Raw genomic sequence first — 13,092 nt, 5'->3', positions numbered from 1 at the left:
ACAAACGTCAAAAATAAACCATACCAAAAAAACTCGCTCTTTTCAAAGATATTATTGAAGTTAAAACAAATGCAAGAGATGGGGGCTTCTTTTAGCTTAGGAGCGGTTAAAAATTAGGCCAAATTTGGTCGCTACAAGCGCCATTCTATTTCGTCATCAGCCTAGGTCGTTAGGGACGTGACCTCGCGTTGACAGCAATGTTGCATGAATCGGCTTTACAACATGCGATCGTACTACGCAGTTCCAGTGGAATTTCAGCTGTTTCAGTCAAAGACCGCAAAATTCTTTCGTATTTCATCTTCAAATATAATTCGAAAGCATTCACTGTATCTATGGCTTTTGTTTAATCCTTCTTTAGCCCACGAAGAAGCTGTCTTGATATCCGACCCTCGCAGAACCTAGACAAAACGCAGCTTGTGTGTATCGATTTGTTTACGCCGATTATATGCGCATTATATGTTTTCTCCGACAGTAGTCGGAAATATCCGTATTTTTTTCGTGCTTTTTCGTGGAGCAATCGTAACGATACGGCCTTGAACACATTGAACAGCGGTCTACCTATAACAATTCAAATATGGCGTCGCAAAAACAAAGCGTCGAACGCATATTTTGCTGTTTCATTTGCTAATTTCGCTGCCGTAATCGACTGCCTCGAAAGGTCCTTGCAGTTTTAAAGTATACAATTGTCAGATCTCGGTGAAATTTGCACTGTTTATTTATGTAATGTTGAGAAATATGTGTATAAATACCCGGCGCGGACGAGCCATTTTTGACAAAATTATATGGCTGCATTTCCTCCGCGAACGCAGGAAATTGTTACACTAAACTACAAAGCAACTGTAATGATAAGTTCGAAGAACACTGCACAGGATAAACCTTCGACTCATACTTAGTCTGCAACGCAGGCTACTGACTCCCCTGGTTCTCGTGGTTCTCCAGATTCACCTGGTTCTCATGACCTGGTTAAAAAAAAAAACTCCTGCTTCCCCTCGTTCACACGGTTATCCTGGTTCCCCTGGTCGCCCTAGTTCACCTGGTTTACATAAGCTGGTTCACATGGTGGTTTTTCTAATTCACCTGGTGGTTCTTCTGATTCTCTTGGGTCACCTGGTGGTTCATCTAGCCTGGTGCTTCTCCTGGTTCACCTGGTGGTTCTCGTGGTTCTCCTGGTTCACCTGGTGCTTCTCCTGGTTCACCTGGTGGTTCTCATGGTTCTCCTGCTTCACCTGGTGGTTCTCGTGGTTCTCCTGTTTCACCTCGTGGTTCTCGTGGTTCTCGTGGTTCACCTGGTGATTCTCCTGGTTTACCTGATGGTTCTCCTGTTTCACCTGGTGGTTTTCCTGGTTATCCTGGTGGTTCTCCTGGTTCACCTGGTTCACCTGGTGGTTCTAGTGGTTAACCTGGTGGTTCTCCTGGTTCACCTGATGGTTCTCCTGTTTCATCTGGTGGTTTTCCTGGTTAACCTGGTGGTCATCCTGGTTATCCTGGTGGTTCTCCTGTTTCACCTGGTGGTTCTCGTGGTTAACCTGGTGGTAATCCTGGTTATCCTGGTGGTTCTCCTGGTTCACCTGGTTCACCTGATGGTTCTCCTGTTTCACCTGGTGGTTTTCCTGGTTATCCTGGTGGTTCTCCTGGTTCACCTGGTGGTTCTCGTGGTTAACCTGGTGGTAATCCTGGTTATCCTGGTGGTTCTCCTGGTTCACCTGGTTAACCTGGTGGCTCTAGTGGTTCACCTGGTGGTTCTCCTGGTTCACCTGATGGTTCTCCTGTTTCACCTGGTGGTTTTCCTGGTTATCCTGGTGGTTCTCCTGGTTCACCTGGTGGTTCTCGTGGTTAACCTGGTGGTAATCCTGGTTAACTTGGTGGTTATCGTGGATCTACTGGTTCACCTGGTGGTTATCGTGGTTCTTCTAGTTCACCTGGTGGTTATCGTGGTTCTACTGGTTCACCTGGTGGTTCTTCTGGTTCTTCTGTTTCACCTGGTGGTTATCGTGGTTCTACTGGTTCACCTGGTGGTTCTTCTGGTTCTCCTGTTTCACCTGGTGGTTATCGTGGTTCTCCTGGTTCACCTGGTGGTTCTCGTGGTTCTCCTGTTTCACCTGGTGGTTCTCCTGGTTCTCCTGTTTCACCTGGTGGTTCTCCTGTTTCACCTGGTTCACCTTGTGGTTCTCCTGGTTCTCCTGTTTCACCTTGTGGTTCTCGTGGTTCTCCTGGTTCAACTGGTTGTTCTCGTAGTTCTCGTGGTTCTCCTGGTTCACCTGGTGGTTCTCCTTGTTCTCCTGTTTCGACTGGTGATTCTCCTGGTTCTCCTGTTTCACCTGGTGGTTCTCGTGGTTCTCCAGGTTCACCTGGTGGTTCTCATGGTTCTGCTAGTTCATCTGGTGGTTCTCCTGCTTCTCATGGTTCACCTGGTGGTTCTCGTGGTTCTCCTGGTTCACCTGGTGGTTCTCGTGGTTCTTCTGGTTCGCCTGGTGGTTCTCGTGGTTCTTCTGGTTGACCTGGTGGTTCTCGTAGTTCTCCTGGTTCACCTGGTGGTTCTCGTGGTTCTCCTAGTTGACCTGGTGGTTCTCGTGGTTCTCCTGGTGGTTCTCCTGCTTCACCTGGTGGTTCTCGTGGTTCTCCTGTTTCACCTGGTGGTTCTCATGGTTCTGCTAGTTCACCTGGTGGTTCTCGTGGTTCTCCTGGTTCACCTGGTGGTTCTCGTTGTTCTCCTGGTTCACCTGGTTGTTCTCCTGGTTCACCTGGTGGTTCTCGTGGTTTTCCTGGTTCACCTGGTGGTTCTCCTGGTTCTCCTGTTTCACCTGGTGGTTCTCGTGGTTCACCTGGTTCACCTGGTGGTTCTCGTAGTTCTCCTGGTTCACCTGGTGGTTATCCTAGTTCACCTGTTTCACCTGGTGGTTATCGTGGTACTACTGGTTCAGCTGGTGGTTCTTCTGGTTCTCCTGTTTCACCTGGTGGTTATCGTGGTTCTCCTGGTTCACCTGGTGGTTCTCGTGGTTCTCCTGTTTCACCTGGTGGTTCTCCTGGTTCTCCTGTTTCACCTGGTGGTTCTCCTGTTTCACCTGGTTCACCTTGTGGTTCTCCTGGTTCTCCTGTTTCACCTTGTGGTTCTCGTGGTTCTCCTGGTTCAACTGGTTGTTCTCGTGGTTGTCGTGGTTCTCCTGGTTCACCTGGTGGTTCTCCTTGTTCTCCTGTTTCAACTGGTGATTCTCCTGGTTCTCCTGTTTCACCTGGTGGTTCTCGTGGTTCTCCTGGTTCACCTGGTGGTTCTCATGGTTCTGCTAATTCACCTGGTGGTTCTCCTGCTTCTCCTGGTTCACCTGGTGGTTCTCGTGGTTCTCCTGGTTCACCTGGTGGTTCTCGTGGTTCTTCTGGTTCGCCTGGTTGTTCTCCTGGTTGCCCTGGTGGTTCTCGTGGTTTTCCTGGTTCACCTGGTGGTTCTCCTGTTTCACCTGGTGGTTCTCGTGATTCTCCTGGTTGACCTGGTGGTTCTCGTGGTTCACCTGGTTCACCTGGTGGTTCTCGTAGTTCTCCTGGTTCACCTGGTGGTTCTTCTGGTTCTCCTGTTTCACCTGGTGGTTATCGTGGTTCTACTGGTTCACCTGGTGGTTCTTCTGGTTCTCCTGTTTCACCTGGTGGTTATCGTGGTTCTCCTGTTTCACCTGGTGGTTTTCCTGTTTCACCTGGTTCACCTTGTGGTTCTCCTGGTTCTCCTGTTTCACCTAGTGGTTCTCGTGGTTCTCCTGGTTCAACTGGTTGTTCTCGTGGTTCTCGTGGTTCTCCTGGTTCACCTGGTGGTTCTCCTTGTTCTCCTGTTTCAACTGGTGATTCTCCTGGTTCTCCTGTTTCACCTGGTGGTTCTCGTGGTTCTCCTGGTTCACCTGGTGGTTCTCATGGTTCTGCTAGTTCACCTGGTGGTTCTCCTGCTTCTCCTGGTTGACCTGGTGGTTCTCGTGGTTCTCCTGGTTCACCTGGTGGTTCTCGTGGTTCTCCTGGTTCACCTGGTGGTTCTCGTGGTTCTTCTGGTTCACCTGGTGGTTCTCGTGGTTCTTCTGGTTGACCTGGTGGTTCTCGTGGTTCTCCTGGTTAACCTGGTGGTTCTCCTGGTTCACCTGATGGTTCTCCTGTTTCATCTGGTGGTTTTCCTGGTTAACCTGGTGGTAATCCTGGTTATCCTGGTGGTTCTCCTGTTTCACCTGGTGGTTCTCGTGGTTAACCTGGTGGTAATCCTGGTTATCCTGGTGGTTCTCCTGGTTCACCTGGTTCACCTGATGGTTCTCCTGTTTCACCTGGTGGTTTTCCTGGTTATCCTGGTGGTTCTCCTGGTTCACCTGGTTCACCTGGTGGTTCTCCTGGTTAACCTGGTGGTTCTCCTGGTTCACCTGATGGTTCTCCTGTTTCATCTGGTGGTTTTCCTGGTTAACCTGGTGGTAATCCTGGTTATCCTGGTGGTTCTCCTGTTTCACCTGGTGGTTCTCGTGGTTAACCTGGTGGTATCCTGGTTATCCTGGTTGTTCTCCTGGTTCACCTGGTTCACCTGATGGTTCTCCTGTTTCACCTGGTGGTCCTGGTTATCCTGGTGGTTCTCCTGGTTCACCTGGCGGTTCTCGTGGTTAACCTGGTGGTAATCCTGGTTATCCTGGTGGTTCTCCTGGTTCACCTGGTTAACCTGGTGGTTCTAGTGGTTCACCTGGTGGTTCTCCTGGTTCACCTGATGGTTCTCCTGTTTCACCTAGTGGTTTTCCTGGTTATCCTGGTGGTTCTCCTGGTTCACCTGGTGGTTCTCGTGGTTAACCTGGTGGTAATCCTGGTTAACTTGGTGGTTATCGTGGATCTACTGGTTCACCTGGTGGTTATCGTGGTTCTTCTAGTTCACCTGATGGTTATCGTGGTTCTACTGGTTCACCTGGTGGTTCTTCTGGTTCTCCTGTTTCACCTGGTGGTTATCGTGGTTCTACTGGTTCACCTGGTGGTTCTTCTGGTTCTCCTGTTTCAACTGGTTGTTCTCGTGGTTCTCCTGGTTCACCTGGTGGTTCTCCTTGTTCTCCTGTTTCAACTGGTGATTCTCCTGGTTCTCCTGTTTCACCTGGTGGTTCTCGTGGTTCTCCTGGTTCACCTGGTGGTTCTCATGGTTCTGCTAGTTCACCTGGTGGTTCTCCTGCTTCTCCTGGTTCACCTGGTGGTTCTCGTGGTTCTCCTGGTTCACCTGGTGGTTCTCGTGGTTCTTCTGGTTCGCTTGGTGGTTCTCGTGGTTCTTCTGGTTGACCTGGTGGTTCTCGTGGTTCTCCTGGTTCACCTGGTGGTTCTCCTGGTTTACCTGATGGTTCTCCTGTTTCACCTGGTGGTTTTCCTGGTTATCCTGGTGGTTCTCCTGGTTCACCTGGTTCACCTGGTGGTTCTCCTGGTTAACCTGGTGGTTCTCCTGGTTCACCTGATGGTTCTCCTGTTTCATCTGGTGGTTTTCCTGGTTAACCTGGTGGTAATCCTGGTTATCCTGGTGGTTCTCCTGGTTCACCTGGTTCACCTGATGGTTCTCCTGTTTCACCTGGTGGTTTTCCTGGTTATCCTGGTGGTTCTCCTGGTTCACCTGGTGGTTCTCGTGGTTAACCTGGTGGTAATCCTGGTTATCCTGGTGGTTCTCCTGGTTCACCTGGTTAACCTGGTGGTTCTAGTGGTTCACCTGGTGGTTCTCGTGGTTCTCCTGGTTCACCTGGTGGTTCTCCTGGTTCACCTGATGGTTCTCCTGTTTCACCTGGTGGTTTCCTGGTTATCCTGGTGGTTCTCCTGGTTCACCTGGTGGTTCTCGTGGTTAACCTGGTGGTAATCCTGGTTAACTTGGTGGTTATCGTGGATCTACTGGTTCACCTGGTGGTTATCGTGGTTCTTCTAGTTCACCTGGTGGTTATCGTGGTTCTACTGGTTCACCTGGTGGTTCTTCTGGTTCTCCTGTTTCACCTGGTGGTTATCGTGGTTCTACTGGTTCACCTGGTGGTTCTTCTGGTTCTCCTGTTTCACCTGGTGGTTATCGTGGTTCTCCTGGTTCACCTGGTGGTTCTCGTGGTTCTCCTGTTTCACCTGGTGGTTCTCCTGGTTCTCCTGTTTCACCTGGTGGTTCTCCTGTTTCACCTGGTTCACCTTGTGGTTCTCCTGGTTCTCCTGTTTCACCTTGTGGTTCTCGTGGTTCTCCTGGTTCAACTGGTTGTTCTCGTGGTTCTCGTGGTTCTCCTGGTTCACCTGGTGGTTCTCCTTGTTCTCCTGTTTCAACTGGTTATTCTCCTGGTTCTCCTGTTTCACCTGGTGGTTCTCGTGGTTCTCCTGGTTCACCTGGTGGTTCTCATGGTTCTGCTAGTTCACCTGGTGGTTCTCCTGCTTCTCCTGGTTCACCTGGTGGTTCTCGTGGTTCTCCTGGTTCACCTGGTGGTTCTCGTGGTTCTTCTGGTTCGCCTGGTGGTTCTCGTGGTTCTTCTGGTTGACCTGGTGGTTCTCGTAGCTCTCCTGGTTCACCTGATGTTCTCCTGTTTCACCTGGTGGTTCTCGTGGTTCTCCTGTTTCACCTGGTGGTTCTCGTGGTTCTCCTAGTTGACCTGGTGGTTCTCGTGGTTCTCCTGGTTGACCTGGTGGTTCTCGTGGTTCTCCTGGTTCACTTGGGTGTTCTCATGGTTCTGCTAGTTCACCTGGTGGTTCTCCTGCTTCTTCTGGTTCACCTGGTGGTTCTCGTGGTTCTCCTGGTTCACGTGGTGGTTCTCGTGTTCTCCTGGTTCACCTGGTTGTTCTCCTGGTTGACCTGGTGGTTCTCGTGGTTTTCCTGGTTCACCTGGTGGTTCTCGTGGTTCTCCTGGTTCACCTGGTGGTTCTCGTGATTCTCCTGGTTCACCTGGTTGTTCTCCTAGTTGACCTGGTGGTTCTCGTGGTTCTCCTGGTTGACCTGGTGGTTCTCGTGATTCTCCTGGTTGACCTGGTGGTTCTCGTGGTTCACCTGGTTCACCTGGTGGTTCTGGTAGTTCTCCTGGTTCACCTGGTGGTTCTCCTGGTTCACCTGGTGGTTCTCGTGGTTCTCCAGTTTCACCTGGTGGTTCTCCTGGTTCACCTGGTGGTTTTCCTGTTTCACCTGGTTCACCTTGTGGTTCTCCTGGTTCTCCTGTTTCACCTTGTGGTTCTCGTGGTTCTCCTGGTTCAACTGGTTGTTCTCGTGGTTGTCGTGGTTCTCCTGGTTCACCTGGTGGTTCTCCTTGTTCTCCTGTTTCAACTGGTGATTCTCCTGGTTCTCCTGTTTCACCTGGTGGTTCTCGTGGTTCTCCTGGTTTACCTGGTGGTTCTCATGGTTCTGCTAGTTCACTTGGTGGTTCTCCTGCTTCTCCTGGTTCACCTGGTGGTTCTCGTGGTTCTCCTGGTTCACCTGGTGGTTCTCGTGGTTCTTCTGGTTGACCTGGTGGTTCTCGTGGTTCTCCTGGTTCACCTGGTGGTTCTCATGGTTCTGCTAGTTCACCTGGTGGTTCTCCTGCTTCTCCTGGTTCACCTGGTGGTTCTCGTGGTTCTCCTGGTTCACCTGGTGGTTCTCGTGGTTCTTCTGGTTCGCCTGGTGGTTCTCGTGGTTCTTCTGGTTGACCTGGTGGTTCTCGTAGCTCTCCTGGTTCACCTGATGTTCTCCTGTTTCACCTGGTGGTTCTCGTGGTTCTCCTGTTTCACCTGGTAGTTCTCGTGGTTCTCCTAGTTGACCTGGTGGTTCTCGTGGTTCTCCTGGTTGACGTGGTGGTTCTCGTGGTTCTCCTGGTTCACCTGGGTGTTCTCATGGTTCTGCTAGTTCACCTGGTGGTTCTCCTGCTTCTTCTGGTTCACCTGGTGGTTCTCGTGGTTCTCCTGGTTCACCTGGTGGTTCTTGTGATTCTCCTGGTTAACCTGGTTGTTCTCCTGGTTGACCTAGTGGTTCTCGTGGTTTTCCTGGTTCACCTGGTGGTTCTCGTGGTTCTCCTGGTTCACCTGGTGGTTCTCGTGATTCTCCTGGTTCACCTGGTTGTTCTCCTAGTTGACCTGGTGGTTCTCGTGGTTCTCCTGGTTGACCTGGTGGTTCTCGTGATTCTCCTGGTTGACCTGGTGGTTCTCGTGGTTCACCTGGTTCACCTGGTGGTTCTGGTAGTTCTCCTGGTTCACCTGGTGGTTCTCCTGGTTCACCTGGTGGTTCTCGTGGTTCTCCAGTTTCACCTGGTGGTTCTCCTGGTTCACCTGGTGGTTTTCCTGTTTCACCTGGTTCACCTTGTGGTTCTCCTGGTTCTCCTGTTTCACCTTGTGGTTCTCGTGGTTCTCCTGGTTCAACTGGTTGTTCTCGTGGTTCTCGTGGTTCTCCTGGTTCACCTGGTGGTTCTCCTTGTTCTCCTGTTTCAACTGGTGATTCTCCTGGTTCTCCTGTTTCACCTGGTGGTTCTCGTGGTTCTCCTGGTTCACCTGGTGGTTCTCATGGTTCTGCTAGTTCACCTGGTGGTTCTCCTGCTTCTCCTGGTTCACCTGGTGGTTCTCGTGGTTCTCCTGGTTCACCTGGTGGTTCTCGTGGTTCTTCTGGTTCGCCTGGTGGTTCTCGTGGTTCTTCTGGTTGACCTGGTGGTTCTCGTAGCTCTCCTGGTTCACCTGGTGGTTCTCCTGTTTCACCTGGTGGTTCTCGTGGTTCTCCTGTTTCACCTGGTGGTTCTCGTGGTTCTCCTAGTTGACCTGGTGGTTCTCGTGGTTCTCCTAGTTGACCTGGTGGTTCTCGTGGTTCTCCTGTTTCACCTGGTGGTTCTCGTGGTTCTCCTGGTTCACCTGGTGGTTCTCATGGTTCTGCTAGTTCACCTGGTGGTTCTCCTGCTTCTCCTGGTTCACCTGGTGGTTCTCGTGGTTCTGCTGGTTCACCTGGTGGTTCTCGTGGTTCACCTGGTTCACCTGGTTGTTCTCTTGGTTGACCTGGTGGTTCTCGTGGTTCTTCTGGTTCGCCTGGTGGTTCTCGTGATTCTCCTGGTTGACCTGGTGGTTCTCGTGGTTCACCTGGTTCACCTGGTGGTTCTCGTGGTTCTCCTGGTTCACCTGGTGGTTCTCCTGGTTCTCCTGTTTCACCTGGTGGTTCTCGTGGTTCTCCCGGTTGACCTGGTGGTTCTCCTGGTTCTCCTGGTTCTCCTGGTTCACCTGGTGGTTCTCCTGGTTCTCCTGGTTCACCTGGTGGTTCTCGTGATTCTCCTGGTTGACCTTGGATTTCTCCTGGTTGACCTGGTGGTTCTCGTGGTTTTCTTGGTTCACCTGGTGGTTCTCCTGGTTCACTTGTTTCACCTGGTGGTTCTCCTGTTTCACCTGGTTCACCTGGTGGTTCTCCTTGTTCTCCTCTTTCACCTTGTGGTTCTCGTGGTTCTCCTAGTTCAACTGGTTGTTCTCGTGGTTCTCCTGTTTCATCTGGTTCACCTGGTGGTTCTCCTGGTTCTCCTGTTTCACCTGGTGGTTCTCGTGGTTCTCCTGTTTCACCTGGTGGTTTTCCTGGTTATCCTGGTGGTTCTCCTGGTTCACCTGGTGGTTCTAGTGGTTAACCTGGTGGTTCTCCTGGTTCACCTGGTGGTTCTCCTGGTTCACCTGATGGTTCTCCTGTTTCACCTGGTGGTTTTCCTGGTTAACCTGGTGGTTCTCCTGGTTCACCTGGTGGTTCTCCTGGTTCACCTGGTGGTTCTCCTGTTTCACCTGGTGGTTCTCCTGGTTCTCCTGTTTCACCTTGTGGTTCTCCTGGTTCTCCTGTTTCACCTTGTGGTTCTCGTGGTTCTCCTGGTTCAACTGGTGGTTCTCGTGGTTCTCGTGGTTCTCCTGGTTCACCTGGTGGTTCTCGTGGTTCTCCTGGTTCACCTGGTGGTTCTCCTGGTTCTTCTGGTTCACCTGGTTCTGGTGGTTCTCTTAGTTCATCTGGCACCTTGTTCACCTAGATCATCTGGTTCACCTGAGCTGGTTCATCTGGTTCTTTCCTGGTTTATTTGGTTAATCTAGTCTCTGGTTGTTCTCCTGGTTCACTTGATTCTTCTGGTTCACTTGATTCACCTGGTGGTTCTCCTGCTTTATCTTGTTCACTTGGTGGTTCTCCTGGTTCATCTGGCTTTGTTTGTGGTTCTCCTTGTTCTCGTGGTTTACCTGGTGGTTCTCTTGGTTGACCCTGTTCTCTAGGTGGTTTTCCTGGTTCATCCGGTGGTTCTCCTGTTCAGCTGGTTCTCCTGGTTCATCTGGTTCACCTGAGCTGGTTCATCCGGTTGTTCTCCTGTTCAGCTGGTTCTCCTAGTTCATCTGGTTCACCTGCGCTGGTACATCTGGTGGTTCTCCTGTTCAGCTGGTTCTCCTGGTTCATCTGGTTCACCTGCGCTGGTTCATCCGGTGGTTCTCTTGTTCTCCTGGTTCACCTGGTGGTTCTCATGGTTCTCCTAGTTCACCTGGTGGTTCTCCTGGTTCTCCTGGTTCTCCTGGTTCACCTGGTTGTTCTCCTGGTTGACATGGTGGTTCTCGTGGTTTTCCTGGTTCATCTGGTGGTTCTCCTGTTTCACCTGGTTCACCTGGTGGTTCTCCTGTTTCACCTTGTGGTTCTCGTGGTTCTCCTGGTTCAACTGGTTGCTCTCGTGGTTCTCCTGGTTCACCTGGTTCACCTGGTTAACCTGGTGGTTCTCCTGGTTCTCCTGTTTCACCTGGTGGTTCTCGTGGTTCTCCTGTTTCACCTGGTGGTTCTCCTGGTTCACCTGATAGTTCTCCTGTTTCACCTGGTGGTTTTCCTGGTTATCCTGGTGGTTCTCCTAGTTCACCTGGTGGTTCTAGTGGTTAACCTGGTGGTTCTCCTGGTTCACCTGATGGTTCTCCTGTTTCACCTGGTGGATCTAGTGGTTAACCTGGTGGTTTTCCTGGTTAACCTGGTGGTTCTCCTGGTTCACCTGGTGGTTCTCCTGGTTCACCTGGTGGTTCTCCTGTTTCACCTGGTGGTTCTCCTGGTTCTCCTGTTTCACCTTGTGGTTCTCGTGGTTCTCCTGTTTCACCTTGTGGTTCTCGTGGTTCTCCTGGTTCAACTGGTGGTTCTCGTGGTTCTCGTGGTTCTCCTGGTTCACCTGGTGGTTCTCGTGGTTCTCCTGGTTCGCCTTGTGGTTCTCGTGGTTCTCCTGGTTCAACTGGTGATCCTCGTGGTTCTCGTGGTTCTCCTGGTTCTCCTGGTTCTTCTGGTTCACCTGGTTCTGGTGGTTCTCTTCGTTCATCTGGCACCTTGTTCACCTAGATCATCTGGTTCACCTGAGCTGGTTCATCTGGTTCTTTCCTGGTTTATTTGGTTAATCTAGTCTCTGGTGGTTCTCCTGGTTCACTTGATTCTTCTGGTTCACCTGTTTCACCTGGTGGTTCTCCTGCTTCACCTGGTTCACCTGGTGGTTCTCCTGGTTAACCTGGTGGTTCTCGTGGTTAACCTGGTGGTAATCCTGGTTATCCTGGTGGTTCTCCTGGTTCACCTGGTTCACCTGATGGTTCTCCTGTTTCACCTGGTGGTTTTCCTGGTTATCCTGGTGGTTCTCCTGGTTCACCTGGTGGTTCTCGTGGTTAACCTGGTGGTAATCCTGGTTATCCTGGTGGTTCTCCTGGTTCACCTGGTTAACCTGGTGGTTCTAGTGGTTCACCTGGTGGTTCTCCTGGTTCACCTGATGGTTCTCGTGGTTAACCTGGTGGTAATCCTGGTTATCCTGGTGGTTCTCCTGGTTCACCTGGTTCACCTGATGGTTCTCCTGTTTCACCTGGTGGTTTTCCTGGTTATCCTGGTGGTTCTCCTGGTTCACCTGGTGGTTCTCGTGGTTAACCTGGTGGTAATCCTAGTTATCCTGGTGGTTCTCCTCTTTCACCTGGTGGTTCTCGTGGTTAACCTGGTGGTAATCCTGGTTATCCTGGTGGTTCTCCTGGTTCACCTGGTGGTTCTCGTGGTTAAACTGGTGGTCCTGGTTATCCTGGTGGTTCTCCTTTTCACCTGGTGGTCTCGTGGTTACTGGTGGTAATCCTGGTTATCCTGGTGGTTCTCCTGGTTCACCTGGTTCACCTGATGGTTCTCCTATTTCACCTGGTGGTTTTCCTGGTTATCCTGGTGGTTCTCCTGGTTCACCTGGTGGTTCTCGTGGTTAACCTGGTGGTAATCCTGGTTATCCTGGTGGTTCTCCTGGTTCACCTGGTTAACCTGGTGGTTCTAGTGGTTCACCTGGTGGTTCTCCTGGTTCACCTGATGGTTCTCCTGTTTCACCTGGTGGTTTTCCTGGTTATCCTGGTGGTTCTCCTGGTTCACCTGGTGGTTCTCGTGGTTAACCTGGTGGTAATCCTGGTTAACTTGGTGGTTATCGTGGATCTACTTGTTCACCTGGTGGTTATCGTGGTTCTTCTAGTTCACCTGGTGGTTATCGTGGTTCTACTGGTTCACCTGGTGGTTCTTCTGGTTCTCCTGTTTCACCTGGTGGTTATCGTGGTTCTACTGGTTCACCTGGTGGTTCTTCTGGTTCTCCTGTTTCACCTGGTGGTTATCGTGGTTCTCCTGGTTCACCTGGTGGTTCTCGTGGTTCTCCTGTTTCACCTGGTGGTTCTCCTGGTTCACCTGATGGTTCTCCTGTTTCACCTGGTGGATCTAGTGGTTAACCTGGTGGTTTTCCTGGTTAACCTGGTGGTTCTCCTGGTTCACCTGGTGGTTCTCCTGGTTCACCTGGTGGTTCTCCTGTTTCACCTGGTGGTTCTCCTGGTTCTCCTGTTTCACCTTGTGGTTCTCGTGGTTCTCCTGTTTCACCTTGTGGTTCTCGTGGTTCTCCTGGTTCAACTGGTGATTCTCGTGGTTCTCGTGGTTCTCCTGGTTCACCTGGTGGTTCTCCTGGTTCTCCTGGTTCTTCTGGTTCACCTGGTTCTGGTGGTTCTCTTAGTTCATCTGGCACCTTTTCACCTAGATCATCTGGTTACCTGAGCTGGTTATCTGGTTCTTTCCTGGTTTATTTGGTTAATCTAGTCTCTGGTGGTTCTCCTGGTTCATTCTTCTGGTTCACCTGTTTCACCTGGTGGTTCTCCTGCTTCACCTTGTTCACCTGGTGGTTCTCCTGTTTCACCTTGTGG

The sequence above is a fragment of the Oculina patagonica genome, chromosome 13, assembly GCF_052425735.1.
Source record: "Oculina patagonica isolate OP01 chromosome 13, crgOcupat, whole genome shotgun sequence".
Taxonomy (NCBI): Eukaryota; Metazoa; Cnidaria; class Anthozoa; order Scleractinia; family Oculinidae; genus Oculina; species Oculina patagonica.
The sequence above is the reverse complement of the archived record's forward strand: the minus strand, read 5'-3'. Positions refer to the sequence as shown.